Here is a 12,568-nt window from a genome sequence, read left to right as displayed (position 1 = left end):
GGCTAGTATTGTATTTGCCTTCCAGTTTAGGCTGTTTGTTTGTTTTGTTTTCTTTGCATGCACTGCAATTCTACCAGTCGATTTTGCTTTAAAAATTATGTTATTGGAACATGAAAAAATCTGTAATTCAAATGACATTTCAAACTAAACAAAACTATAATTAAAATGTGTCTATTTGAACCCTGGTATAAATAGCATCTGTCACACAGTGCAGCTATTTGCACCCCAATAGTCTGGTGGAATCACAGAAATATATGACAAACTAAACAAAGATGTGGCTCCAGTGGCGTGGGGAGTAAAGATGCTGTGTAATTGTTTAGTGTTGCCCTTGCAACCGCGGTTCGATTCCGTGTGTTGTCCCACTCTTTTTCCCATCCGATTTCCTGTTTCCACTCTTAATATTTCCTTTAAGACTACTTAAAATAATAGATCAAATTGAATATAAATGTTGATTTCTTTCCAGTGATTTGGTTAATGTAGTGTGTCTATGGGACTCTTACACAATAAACACACTGCAGTCATGCCCATACTGTATGTTAGTATTTTAATATGGGTGCAAATAGTATTTGACACTATTTGCACCAAGGAGCAATTAGTATCTATCATTATTTGCACCAGGGCTATATTTCACGCTTTCGAAATATATTTTTTTATTGTATAAAAAAAAATATTATATTAAATTATTGTAAAAATTTAAATTGCATAAAAATTCTTAGGGCTGTAAAGTGTTGTCGCTATCTATTGGCATTTTAATTTACAATGAAGATTGTAAAGGTGTCAAATTTTATGATATACTGTGTATCAAGAACTAATATGTACAGTAATTATGGTCATTATTTATTTTAAATAGTTTTTGTGTAATGAAATTGTTCATTCTGATCGCTTGAAAATTAAATGACTGTGGCCACATTTTTGCAAAATTATATTACGTGGTTCATTATACATACTGCAACATTTCTGAGGTGAAATGTCATATGTGAGGTGCTAAAAGTGAGTTAAATGTACTCCCAGAAAGTTAAAGGTTTCAAGATTTATGCTTTTAAGTTTTTAAATCAACAAATCCTACCTCCCAACCTTAAACTTAAACCTAAACCTAACCGATAAGGTCAAAAAGCAATTGTTAAATTAAAATACAATTGAGCTACGGCACAATTTTATTGTGTTGAAACAAGCTTGTAAATATAGCTGGTTATGTAATGCAAATAATAAAGTGTATCGCCTGACAAGTCATGCCCTATACTAGAGTAAAAGTGTTTATATTTCATAAGATAGCATTGTGTCAGGAGCAGGGCAAATAGTAAGTGTATATGATATAATAATCTACAGCTTTGCTTGTGGTTTGTTGAAAAGGCAATAAAAGTCGATGTTGTAGCGCCTCTAGTGTTCATTTAACACAAATTTTTTTCATTGAGTTTTAGTTAACGATAATATCTGCTATGTCTTGGGGATCCTGGGTGAACAGATTTTCAGAGCGGCCAGAATAGGAGAAGCAATTAACCATTCTCACAACTTGCTGCTTGTGTGGAATTGGATTTCAGACACTCACGTGGGCCTGTGCTCCATTATGTGCCTGCGAGACAAGTGATACCAACTGTGCACGAGAGAAGAATAATTTTTCTGTTCCCCTGAACAGTCTGCTTTACAAGATGCTCGCATTGTGCCGCGCAACAATGGCACATTCTGTTATTCTCTCCCCTCGCCTTAAATGTCGCAACATCACGACAGAGCGCCCCCAACCAGACCGCTGCTTTCATAATGGCTAATAACGTCTCTCCGGGAAGCTGAAGTGTGTTGGACTATGGGGGGCTGATACACTCATACGTGCCTGCAGAGTCACCTACACACTCCAAAAGAAATGAGAATTTTGATAAAAATGAATTATGTTCTCTTTCTGAAGCTTTGGGGGAAACAGGTTCATCTTTTTATTTATATATATTAGGGTGTCTTTTGCCACTTTTTAATTGAATTGATGCAGTAGTGGATACAAAGAGGACTCAAATCCACATTGCCCTTTTGAGCACCTGGACTCCAATGAGTTTAGAGCATGTGCACCATGGGCCTGATGCAAAGTATTCCATTTTAAATGAGGAAATTCCATTGTGTGTGTTCATTGTGTATAAACCTATGTTGCAATCCAGCCTTTTGTGATTTAAGTTGATGTTTTTGTTGTAATTCATTGCACGAAGTTAAGAGCTGAAATACTGTACATTTTTATCATAAACATCTGATTTCCATAAGTAAGTAGGTTCAGTTGTTTTTAAGCTCTTCTTCTTCTACTTCGACTTTCTTCTACTGCATCCTGACTGTTAGTCTGTAACTCTGAAAATGGCCTGTAAAATCTGGACTGTCGCAATCTTATCTGGATGTCTTGTGTCTCTAGACAAATAGTACATGCTCAGATCTGCTGTAGGAGGTATTTCATCATAGAAAACACCATGCTAGTTTCTATTTGGGATCTTGATGGACAGCGGGGATGAAATATTTGTCCAGATTGGACTTTATGAGCGGAGCACATCTGCCCCGCACTGGCCCTTCCTGTGATCGCTGCCATTTCCGTCTCACTTTTCCTAATGAAGCTGCTGTCTAAATGCAGTGGGGAGCGTTCCCAACAGTAACAGTGTTTTATGGGATGTTTTATGCCATTTAGATGACAGCACAGGCTGATGGATGGGAGGACATAGATTTTACAGCCTAAGACCCTCTCACCTCTAGCTTACATTCCTTACCATTCTCCTTCTACAGTATGTCTTTCTCTCTCTCTCTCTCTCTCTCTCTCTCTCTCTGAGTGCATGCTGGGAGTGAGAGGGCGGAGCATGGTGAGTGTGAGCGTGAGCTGTGGCTATTGTTCAATTTTATACCTTCTAAATTTATACTTTCTATTTTTACTTTTTGTGATTTCGGTTGAATTGTGTTCACTGCTTGGTTGGATTTGTGAGATTATTCTGTATTTTTGGGCCAAGTGAACAATGCCACTGTTGTTTTCCTTAACACAGTTGAAAACGCTAATGATTTAGTAGAACATGGTATTGTCATTGACGAAGTGTTCACTCCTGTTCTTCCACTTTCTATGCCATCAAAGAAAGTTACCTTTTCCAATTCTCTGCCATTTATTAGTGACGATATCTTAATAAAGGCTCTTTCTCGTCATTGTAAATTGGTTTCCCTGATTAAAAGATCTCAATTGGTGGCAAGTTCCCTCTTTAGAAGCATGTCGTTTCTTTCAGAAGATTTGCATATATGGTAGTCAAAGACGATGCTGAACTAGATATGGCATTTCATTTTTGTATAAATGGGTTTGACTATATTGTCTTTGCTACCACAGAGAAGATGAAGTGCTTTAGTTGAGAGAAAAGGGGACATTTAGTCTGAAATTGTCCTGACAGAGATAAAGAATTTACGAATGTTACAGCAGAGAGTAAAAATGATGGGGAAGATGGAGAGGATAACAGTACTGCATTGCTCGCGGTAGAGCCGTCTAGGGTGGACACGACCGAAGTGGAGCCTGCTGCGGAGTCATGCGGAGAGGAGCTGGCCATGAGTAAGTCAGCTGAGGCCAGGATGACCTTGATAGACAAAATGAACACAGGTACAAAGCACACAGAATCACCTGATAATGCAGAGAGTTTGAAGAATAGGGCTCAGTCTTTGGAATGTGTGAGAGATGTTCAAACATGCCGAACTAAAGCTGATGTTAAGAACTATTATTGGTGATGATGGCATATAATGGAGGTGTTTAAAGTTCCCTTGAAATTAATAAAAGTGATAAGGTCTATGACTCAAGACTAGTGAAGGAATCAGATGGAGAAGAGATGGATGAACAAGATGACACAGATAGTGAATTATCTGACTCTAGTGTCACGTTCTCTCAGAGAGGGAACTCAGAGTGCTCGAATCAGAATTATGTTGTGGACGATATTAAACTGTTTCTTAGATCAACCAAGAATAGGAGAGGGGCACGTGTTAATGAATACTTCCCTGACTCGAAACAGGTGCTTGATAAAGAGTGGTGGTGGTGTAGTTGTCTAAGCACCATAACTGGTAATCTGGTAATCAGAAGGATGCTGGTTTGATCCCCACAGCCACCACCATTGTGTCCTTGAGCAAGGCACTTAACTCCAGGTTGCTCCAGGGGGATTGTCTCTGTAATAAGTGCACTGTAAGTCGCTTTGGATAAAAGCGTCTGCCAAATGCATAAATGTAAATGTAAATGATAGCTGAGGTGTGTTTCACAAACTATCTTTTTTTTTTTTTGAGAAAACTTATCATTGAAATGAACGATAATGGCAGTGAAAAAGCATAATCAAATAAGGGATAATGGTCTGTTCTTACCTTTAAAGTTGTGTTTATTTAATTTTTTCAAATGTTAAGAGTGAAGTTCAAGTGGCAACATTGAAATTGAATGGGGAAAGAAATTGTAAAAAAAAAGAAAAAAGACAGAATACAATCAATACACATGATCTAAGCGATATCTGGAGACATGGCAATGGAAGTAATAGAAAGTACACCTGGTTTCATAACTGTGATAGTATTAGGTCATCAGCAAGACTTGATAGGATTTATGGTTTCTTAATATTTTTAGAAGATGTTGTATTACTCAAATAGATTTTTCAGACCACTGTATGGTGCAGGCTTCCTTTATTGTAAGTTTCGTCAAACTAAAAAGTGCATAGTGGCATTTTAATACTTCATTGTTGAGTGATATTCCTTTTTTGTATTCTTTTAAGTTTTTATTTTTAAATAATTTTAATGCCAAAAAAAAACGACCTTTCGCTCTATTCAACAATGGTGGGATTTTTGTAAGATGCAGATTAGACAATTGTGTCAGCAGTATACTCTCAATGTCACTAAAGAGATGTCATGATCTATGAACATTTTAGAGACCAAAATAGTAAAGTAGTAAGAGTTAATTACATCCACGGGAGATATAAATTATTTGGAAACACTTTCAACAAAAAAGATTCAATTGTCTGACCTGCTGGGAATAAAAGCACAGGGGTCTTTGGTACAATCACGCTTTTTGTGTGTAAACCAGTTGGATGCACCAACCAAATATTTCTTCATTTTAAAGAAAAATAATGGTCATAAAAGGTTTATTCATGCCTTGCGTTCAGAGGCTGGAGGAATGTTGTCTGACCAAACAGATATTAGGAAGAGAGATCTTTGTTTTTACAAACATCTTTACAGAAGCACAGTAATAATGTTTTTATTTTTTTTTTATTTACCCCATGTTTTGGAAGAAACAAATGCAGAACTCAGTGGCGTTGTGAGACTGAAAGAATTGCATAAGGCCCTCCAAGGCATGGAGTCAGGGAAAGCACCTGGAATTTATGGGGTTCCAGTCGATTTCTATAAGTCCTTCTGGGATGTGATGGGGGAGGATTTGATCTTGGTGCTCAACAAAAGTTTAGCTGGAGGGCAGCTGCCATTGAGCTGCCATAGAGCGGTCCTCACTCTCCTTTCAAAAAAGGGTGATTTAACATACATCAAGTGCTGGCTTCCTGTCGCTCTCCTTTGCAGCGACTATAAACCGCTTTCTAATTTTGGCAAATAGGTTAGCTGAAGTATTGGATCAGCTAACCTATTTGAGTGGTGGTGGTGTAGTGGTCTAAAGCACATAACTGGTAATCTGGTAATCAGACGGTCGCTGGTTTGATCCCCACAGCCACCACCATTGTGTCCTTGAGCAAGGCACTTAACTCCAGGTTGCTCCGGGGGGATTGTCCCTGTAATAAGGGCTGGTGCTGTAATAAGGTAAGTCGCTTTGGATAAGCGTCTGCCAAATGCATAAATGTAAATGATCCAGATCAGACCTACCGTGTGCCCAGTAGGTCCATTTTTTATAATATTTCTTTGGTACGGGATATACTAGATGTTTCCAAGTTATTCAATTTGGCTGCTGGTTTGATTTAGATTTAGATTAGATCAAGAGAAGGCATTTGATCGAATTGAGCACCCTCATTTGTGAAATTGTTTTTCCTCTCCCCCTTTCTCCCCAATTTGGAATGCCCAATTTCCAATGCGCTCTAAGTCCTTGTGGTGGTGTAGTGACTCGCCTCATTCTGGGTGATGGAGGACTAATCTCATTTGCCTCCGTGTCTGAGACCATCAATCCATTCATCTTATCACATGGTTTTCGAGCGCGTTACAGCGGAGACGTAGCGTGTGTGGAGGCCCAAGCTATTCTCTGCGGCATCCAACACAACTCACCACGTGCCCCACCGAGCGCAAGAACCACATTATAGCGACCATGAGGAGGTTAACCCAACGTGACTCTACCCACCCTAGAAACCTGTCCAATTGGTTGCTTAGGAAGCCTGGCTGAAGTCACTCAGCATGCCCTGGATTCAAACTTGAGACTCCAAGTGTGGTAGTCAGTGTCTTTACTTGCTGCACTACCCAGGCCCCCCATTTGTGGAGAGTTTTAACAGGTTTTTGTTTTTGCCATGATTTTATTGATGGGGGGCCTGGGTAGCTCAGTGAGTTTTGACGCTGACTACCACCCCTGGAGTTGCGAGTTCGAATCCAGGGTGTGCTGAGTGACTCCAGCCAGGTCTCCTAAGCTACCAAATTGGCCCAGTTGCTAGGGAGGGTAAAGTCACATAACCGAGTCGCGAGTTGTGGTTCTCACTCTCAATGGAGCACATGGTAAGTTGTGCATGGATTGTGTAGAGTAGCATGAGCCTCCACATGCTGAGTTTCCGTGGTGTCATGCATGACGAGCCATGTGATAAGATGCAAGGATTGACGGTTTCAGAAGAGGAGGCAGCTGAGACTTGTCCTCCACCAACCGCATTGAGGTGAGTTACTGCGCCACCACGAGGACCTACTAAATAGTGGGAATTGGGCATTCCAAATTGGGACAAAAGGGGCTAAATATACATTCATATATATATATATATATATATATATATATATATATATATATATATATATATATATATAATAAAATAATTGATTGATTAGGTCATGGTTCTGTATAGTGATGTTGAGAATATACTTAAAATAAATGGTGGCTTATGCTCTCCTTTTAAAGCTCTAAGGGGTTTTCGACAATGTTGTTTCTTGTCTGGAATGTTGTTTATTGAAATTAATTGTAGATTTTAATATGAATTCCTCTGCTAAAGTGAATTGGAACAAGAATTGGGTATTAAATACTTTGTAAAAAATTTGGGAGATGAAATTACTGTATTAAAGAACTGGGTGGGGGTTATTGAAAAAGTGAGAGTTTGATTAGGAAAATGAAAATGGTTGTTACCTAATATGTCATATAGAGGCCAAGCACTAATTGTTAATAACCTGGTGGCATCATCGCTCTGGCATAAGCTGGCCTGTGTGGATCCTCATCCAAATCTCTTAGCAGGAATCCAGGCAGATCTTGTAGACTTTTTTGGGGATAAACTGCATTGATTGCCACAGAGTGTGCTTTACTTGCCAAAGGATGAAGGGGGACATGGACTCATTCATTTACAAAGCAGAACAGCAGCTTTCCGATTACAGATTTTACAAAGTCTTTTATCTGGACCAACTGATTTCAGCAGGAGAGCTGCTGCATACCCATATTACATTGCATGGAGGGATTGGGTCTTGACAAATCACTGTTTGCAATGGACACCAATAAACTAGACATTTCTAGAATGCCAGTCTGTGATGAGGAGGAGGGTGTGGCCGGGCCATGACTACGCACGCCTGGCCCCCAATCAGGATAATCAGCTGAGGAGAGGTATAAGTGAGGTTTTCATTCAACTATTATATTGAGAGTTCAGCCAGTTCCCGCTGAAGCCTGGGAAGGAGGAGGGATGTGGTGTCGTGGAGTCCTCGCCACTACCAGCCATCCGCCCAGGAACGGAGATGTCACTGCCTGCCGCCGAGGATCTGAGGCATGCTGCCGTTTCCCCCCGTAGAAAAAAGACACAGAACTCAAACGCACAGAATAAAAGATAATTTAACCCATTAATCAGTCGCCACCTCGTTGAAAATAATTTTCTAGGCTACTTACTCAAAAGCATAAATATTTTGATGTGCAAAATTAACACGTCGACATGGTCCGCTGAGGCGGCTATCCTGCGCTTGAAAAAGCCTGCACAGTGGAAAAATAACGTTCAAGCAAGCACAGATGTAAAGAAGACTCAAATGTGGAAACCTCCATAGGGTCTTTCAAACATTAAGAAATCTGATTCCTCTGATAAAACTCTGATAAAAGCTTGTATTTTCATGTTTGATAATATGAATTTCGGTCTAATTTTAAACTTTTCCATATGAACAATAATGAATGCACCAATTGACCAGTTTGTTTCTGATCTGTTGGATTGTCCAGGGTGATGGTCCCACAGATGGTCAGACTACTGGTCTAATCAAGTGTGATCTCTCTTTGCTGTACTGTAGAACTGAGAAGTTTGTGTAGCCACATTGCTTTAGACTCCATTTTGCGCTACCAACAGACTACATGTGGGTAATATGACCAAAGTCTTCTATCACAGTATTAATTAATTTGATATTTAAGTTAGACTGGGTAGTGAAAGAAATCTAGTCATTATTTTGATGTGTCTAAGACTTGGATCCAAAAAGTAATCCCTTCTTCATGATCCCATTAACAAAATGGCCCCTACAGCATCAACAACATCCAATGACCCACTTCATAGTTCCTCAAATGATGTCACAACCCAAATCATGTCATAAGGCTGCAACTTCACCAGCTCTTGTTGGACAAAGACCACGAGAAGATCCCTCAAGGAATTATGTCACTTTCCCATCCAATGGAATTCTACCACCGTCGGCATGGAGGCTGGCGCTCTCTAGGCCAAAAACATCCTTCAGTATCCATTAGAGCAAACATGTCACTCGCTCCGTTTTTTGCATCGTGCACCTCCCTCTCTACTCTTAGAATGCTCTACACTATAAAACTTTGAAGAGATAAGAAGCTGTTTTTCTATTTCAGGATCACCATTAGCTTGAATAATGCAAAGGCTCGAGTAGGAGTGGCTGAAGGTCTACAGAGGGTCGGAACACAGCCTTGGATTAAATTATACATTGTTATTGCAGTTGGTGTGGTCTGTTCTTCCTCCAAATGCTCTGTTGCTGTCTCATCCAATAAAATTTGGGAAGCAATGGTGGGACACTGAACAGACCAGGCCCAGAATAAAGATGTGTACAACTGGGGGAAATTGGACTTGGAGGGATCAGTATGCATCAAACAGGGAATGCAATTTTGACAGGACAGCTTAAAGTACATTTCCATTGTTGTCATCATATTCTCCTAGATCACCAGATCTTAACTGGTTTTGCTTCAGGATGCATATTTTACATTGGGCATCAACAATGATTCATAATATGATGAACTGTATAGGCCTAACAATTGCTAAATTATTAACAGGTCTGTCAGGCCATGGGAATAGCAACATTTATTTGGTTTTACTTGTTCTTAATAGTTGCTAGTTGTTATAGTAAGTGTTTGGTTTCTAAATAACTTTTGAATTTAATTGGAAGTAATCCCGTAATGTGGTCTGGGTCGCATTTTCTTTTACCGTGTGTAGTTTGAATCTTTGTTTTTAGGATGTGTGCACGTAACACAACCTGTCCATGTTACCATCTGCCAAATTTGACTAGCTTTAACAAAGTGATGGATGAATTTGTGGCAGAAAGTGAGAGTGAATATGAAATAGCCTGAGTGAACATAATAAAAAAATAAGCTAACTGTAGTAGCATCCTATCTAATTTGACCATACTATAAAGATAGGAAGAAATACAGAGATAAATCTAGTTTTATCTCAATGTCATGACCCAAAGGTAGTCCTATCTATTGTATGATATTTCTGCATTATTAACTAAACGTATTCACTCTTCATTAACCCTTAAGACCTTCATTTACGCACTAATAGACTATAATGATAAAATAACTTCAGGCTATCTGTGGTCACATTGATAAATGAAGATGACCTATTATCATTAATATTTGATATGTTATATTATCTTACATTGCTTTCAAGGGGATTTATCATGGTTTTATACTGTAGTTTGGCAATTTGGGACTGAATTAATGCTAATCTGTAGACTTGAAGTAACTTCTGAAATTAAAAAATACATACAAAATCACATTCATAAAATGTGGTCATTTCACACTTCCCTTTGTTAAGAAATTGATTGAAATTCATAGTTAAATTCATTGTTTCTTCTCAAGTAAAGAAAGGAAAGACTCGCTAGGGTATAAAACTTTTTACCAGTTAAAAGCAAAACAGTCAACACACCTCTGGTATTAAAGAGATTATTTTGGGTATTGTGCAGTCAAAATTTATTTTATTGAAAGCTTTCATGCGCTCAAGGGAACTGCTGCACCAGGCTAATGAATTTCATTTAAAAAAAATCTGCCCCAAGAAATTGTATAACCAGGATGTTGAATGTTATATAACACTCACATGATACACACATTCCAGGAAACATTTCTGTTGAAGTCAGCACTCAACTTAGAAGGACGATTAGGCTTGGTGGAAGTTAGCAGTATCACAAAACTTTAGCTTGACGAAGAAAACTAGCATTGCATTGATGTGGCAGAGTAAAGGCTAAATTCATCACAATAATTGAAATAAATAAATACAGGTTTAAAGTGCTTTGTTGAAGAGATCTTTTTGTCTCTTTTCTTGTGTTTGAAACAGTTCTGCTGCGCCTTCATCCAGTTTTTTTTTTCAATTCCTACATCCAAAAATAATCCAAAGGAATTCTCTAAATATAGCTATTAGATCTAAATATAACTGTCACATTATATATTTCTATCTAGAGTTTGATCTTTAAAAGAAATATACTTGTTCAATAAAAAAATGATAATTTTGTCATTATTGACCTATTGACCATTTTCCCTGAAAAACAAAGTGAGAAAATTTGAAGAATGTTTACCTAAATCTTTACAGTCCAATGAAAATTCACAGTTACCACAGTTTTCAAGCTCTGAAAAGGTTTTCTTTGGGTGCACTTTGTTGATGGATAATTTTTGTATTATTATTTAAATCCGTTTGCAAATGAGATTTCAGTGAAGGTCTGAATAGTCTATAGGTTGATAATCTATGGCTTCAGAAGTCTTATGTCTGCGCTATATGTAGTTCATAAATAAGTCGCATGGACTTTTATGGTGATTTTATGGTGTTTATTTGTACTTTCTGGATCTTTACAGCCATGGTTACTAGGGTATGTTGTTGTATATAAAAGGTCTATTTCTTTAAAATAACTACTTTTGTGCCCCACAAATGAAAGTAAATTATTTAGGACATAACGTCAAGTAAATAATGACTGAATGTTCCATTTTGGCTGAACTACTCCCTACAAAACCAGCAGCAAATCAGTTTTTGTTACCTACTGATCCCAGATCAGAATTAATGAAAGAATTCTCCTCGTAGAATGACTGTCTGGGCTTAATGGTGCTAACTGTGGTGCTGTACTAATCCTGAGCTAGCCTTCTCAAGGGAGACGTCCCTGTGTACACCATACTCATATTCACCAGCCCATTAGCCTCCTGCGCACGTCTGCCATATTAGATTAGAGTGTTTATTGTCCAATTTATCATGGACGCTTTATCTGGCCTGAAAAATATCTCTCTATTGCTGAGTATGTAAGGCTCGGCGCTTTAGATATTGAACACAAGGAATATTAAGTAAGCAACATCAACACATACCTTTAACTATGTCAACATATATTTTTGTGGAGAGTACCTGCTGGCTGAATGAAGAAAAATAAATAAAGTATTGCTGAGTATGAGACTTGACAATAGTGTTTGAATTAAGGAGTTGCTGATTGGGCCCCGGATCCCCCATAAAACCGGGAGCATACTGTTTGATTTTTTACGGACCTTTCCAAATTATTCTAGTCAGTCTGTCTGATATAGCCTAATTGTAGAGAGATCTTCACATCCTGTGCCATGTTCGGTACTGTCCTGATTGACTGTACATCTGGCCATCGTAGGAGCAGTCACACTGCAGGAACGTGACACTAAATTTATGACAGCCAAAACTTTATTGAATGACAAGATTCATCGCAAAGGCAATCAAATGGCCATCGGTGAACATGCCATACTAAGCGATTCGGTGATTCTCACAAAAACTCTCAAGAAAATATCCTTGTCCTATTTTACTCCAAAATTCAAAATAAATAAATCAAAATTGCATATAAAAATGAAGCCTGTTTTTAGGGCCATTCAGTTTTTTTTTCCCCATTGTGATATTATTGTCATGATAGTTGATGACACCCAAATACTCATTTTGGCAATTTGAAAAAAGATGGCCAACATGATATCCTCATTACCACAACATGACAAACAAAATGCCATTTATTTAAATGGTGAAGTTTTTATACATCATAGTAGTACTCCTTTGGTACTGCCTTTCATTAAATCAGTTTATGCCTATTTACATTTTTTAAACAATCAAATGTATAACAAATGTTATACTGTAAATACATGACTTTGTTACAGTAATGAGAACCATCATTGAAAACAATGGGAACAGTAAAACATCTGGATTCACTTTTATTAATGAGAATTGGGGGTTAAAATGTGGCTATGTATCCTGTAGTGGTTCTAAATGTAGGT

At 38.1% G+C, this 12,568-nt stretch overlaps 1 protein-coding gene across 2 annotated transcripts in view; it reads left to right on the top strand.

Moving 5' to 3' along the window:
- Positions 1-12,568, top strand: part of LOC127631839 (roundabout homolog 2-like) — a 555,763-nt gene that overhangs the window by 118,324 nt on the left and 424,871 nt on the right. The gene's annotated exons all lie outside the window — the stretch shown is intronic.

Source organism: Xyrauchen texanus, chromosome 38, assembly GCF_025860055.1.
Source record: "Xyrauchen texanus isolate HMW12.3.18 chromosome 38, RBS_HiC_50CHRs, whole genome shotgun sequence".
NCBI lineage: Eukaryota > Metazoa > Chordata > Actinopteri > Cypriniformes > Catostomidae > Xyrauchen > Xyrauchen texanus.
This window is presented reverse-complemented; position numbering and strand designations above follow the sequence as displayed.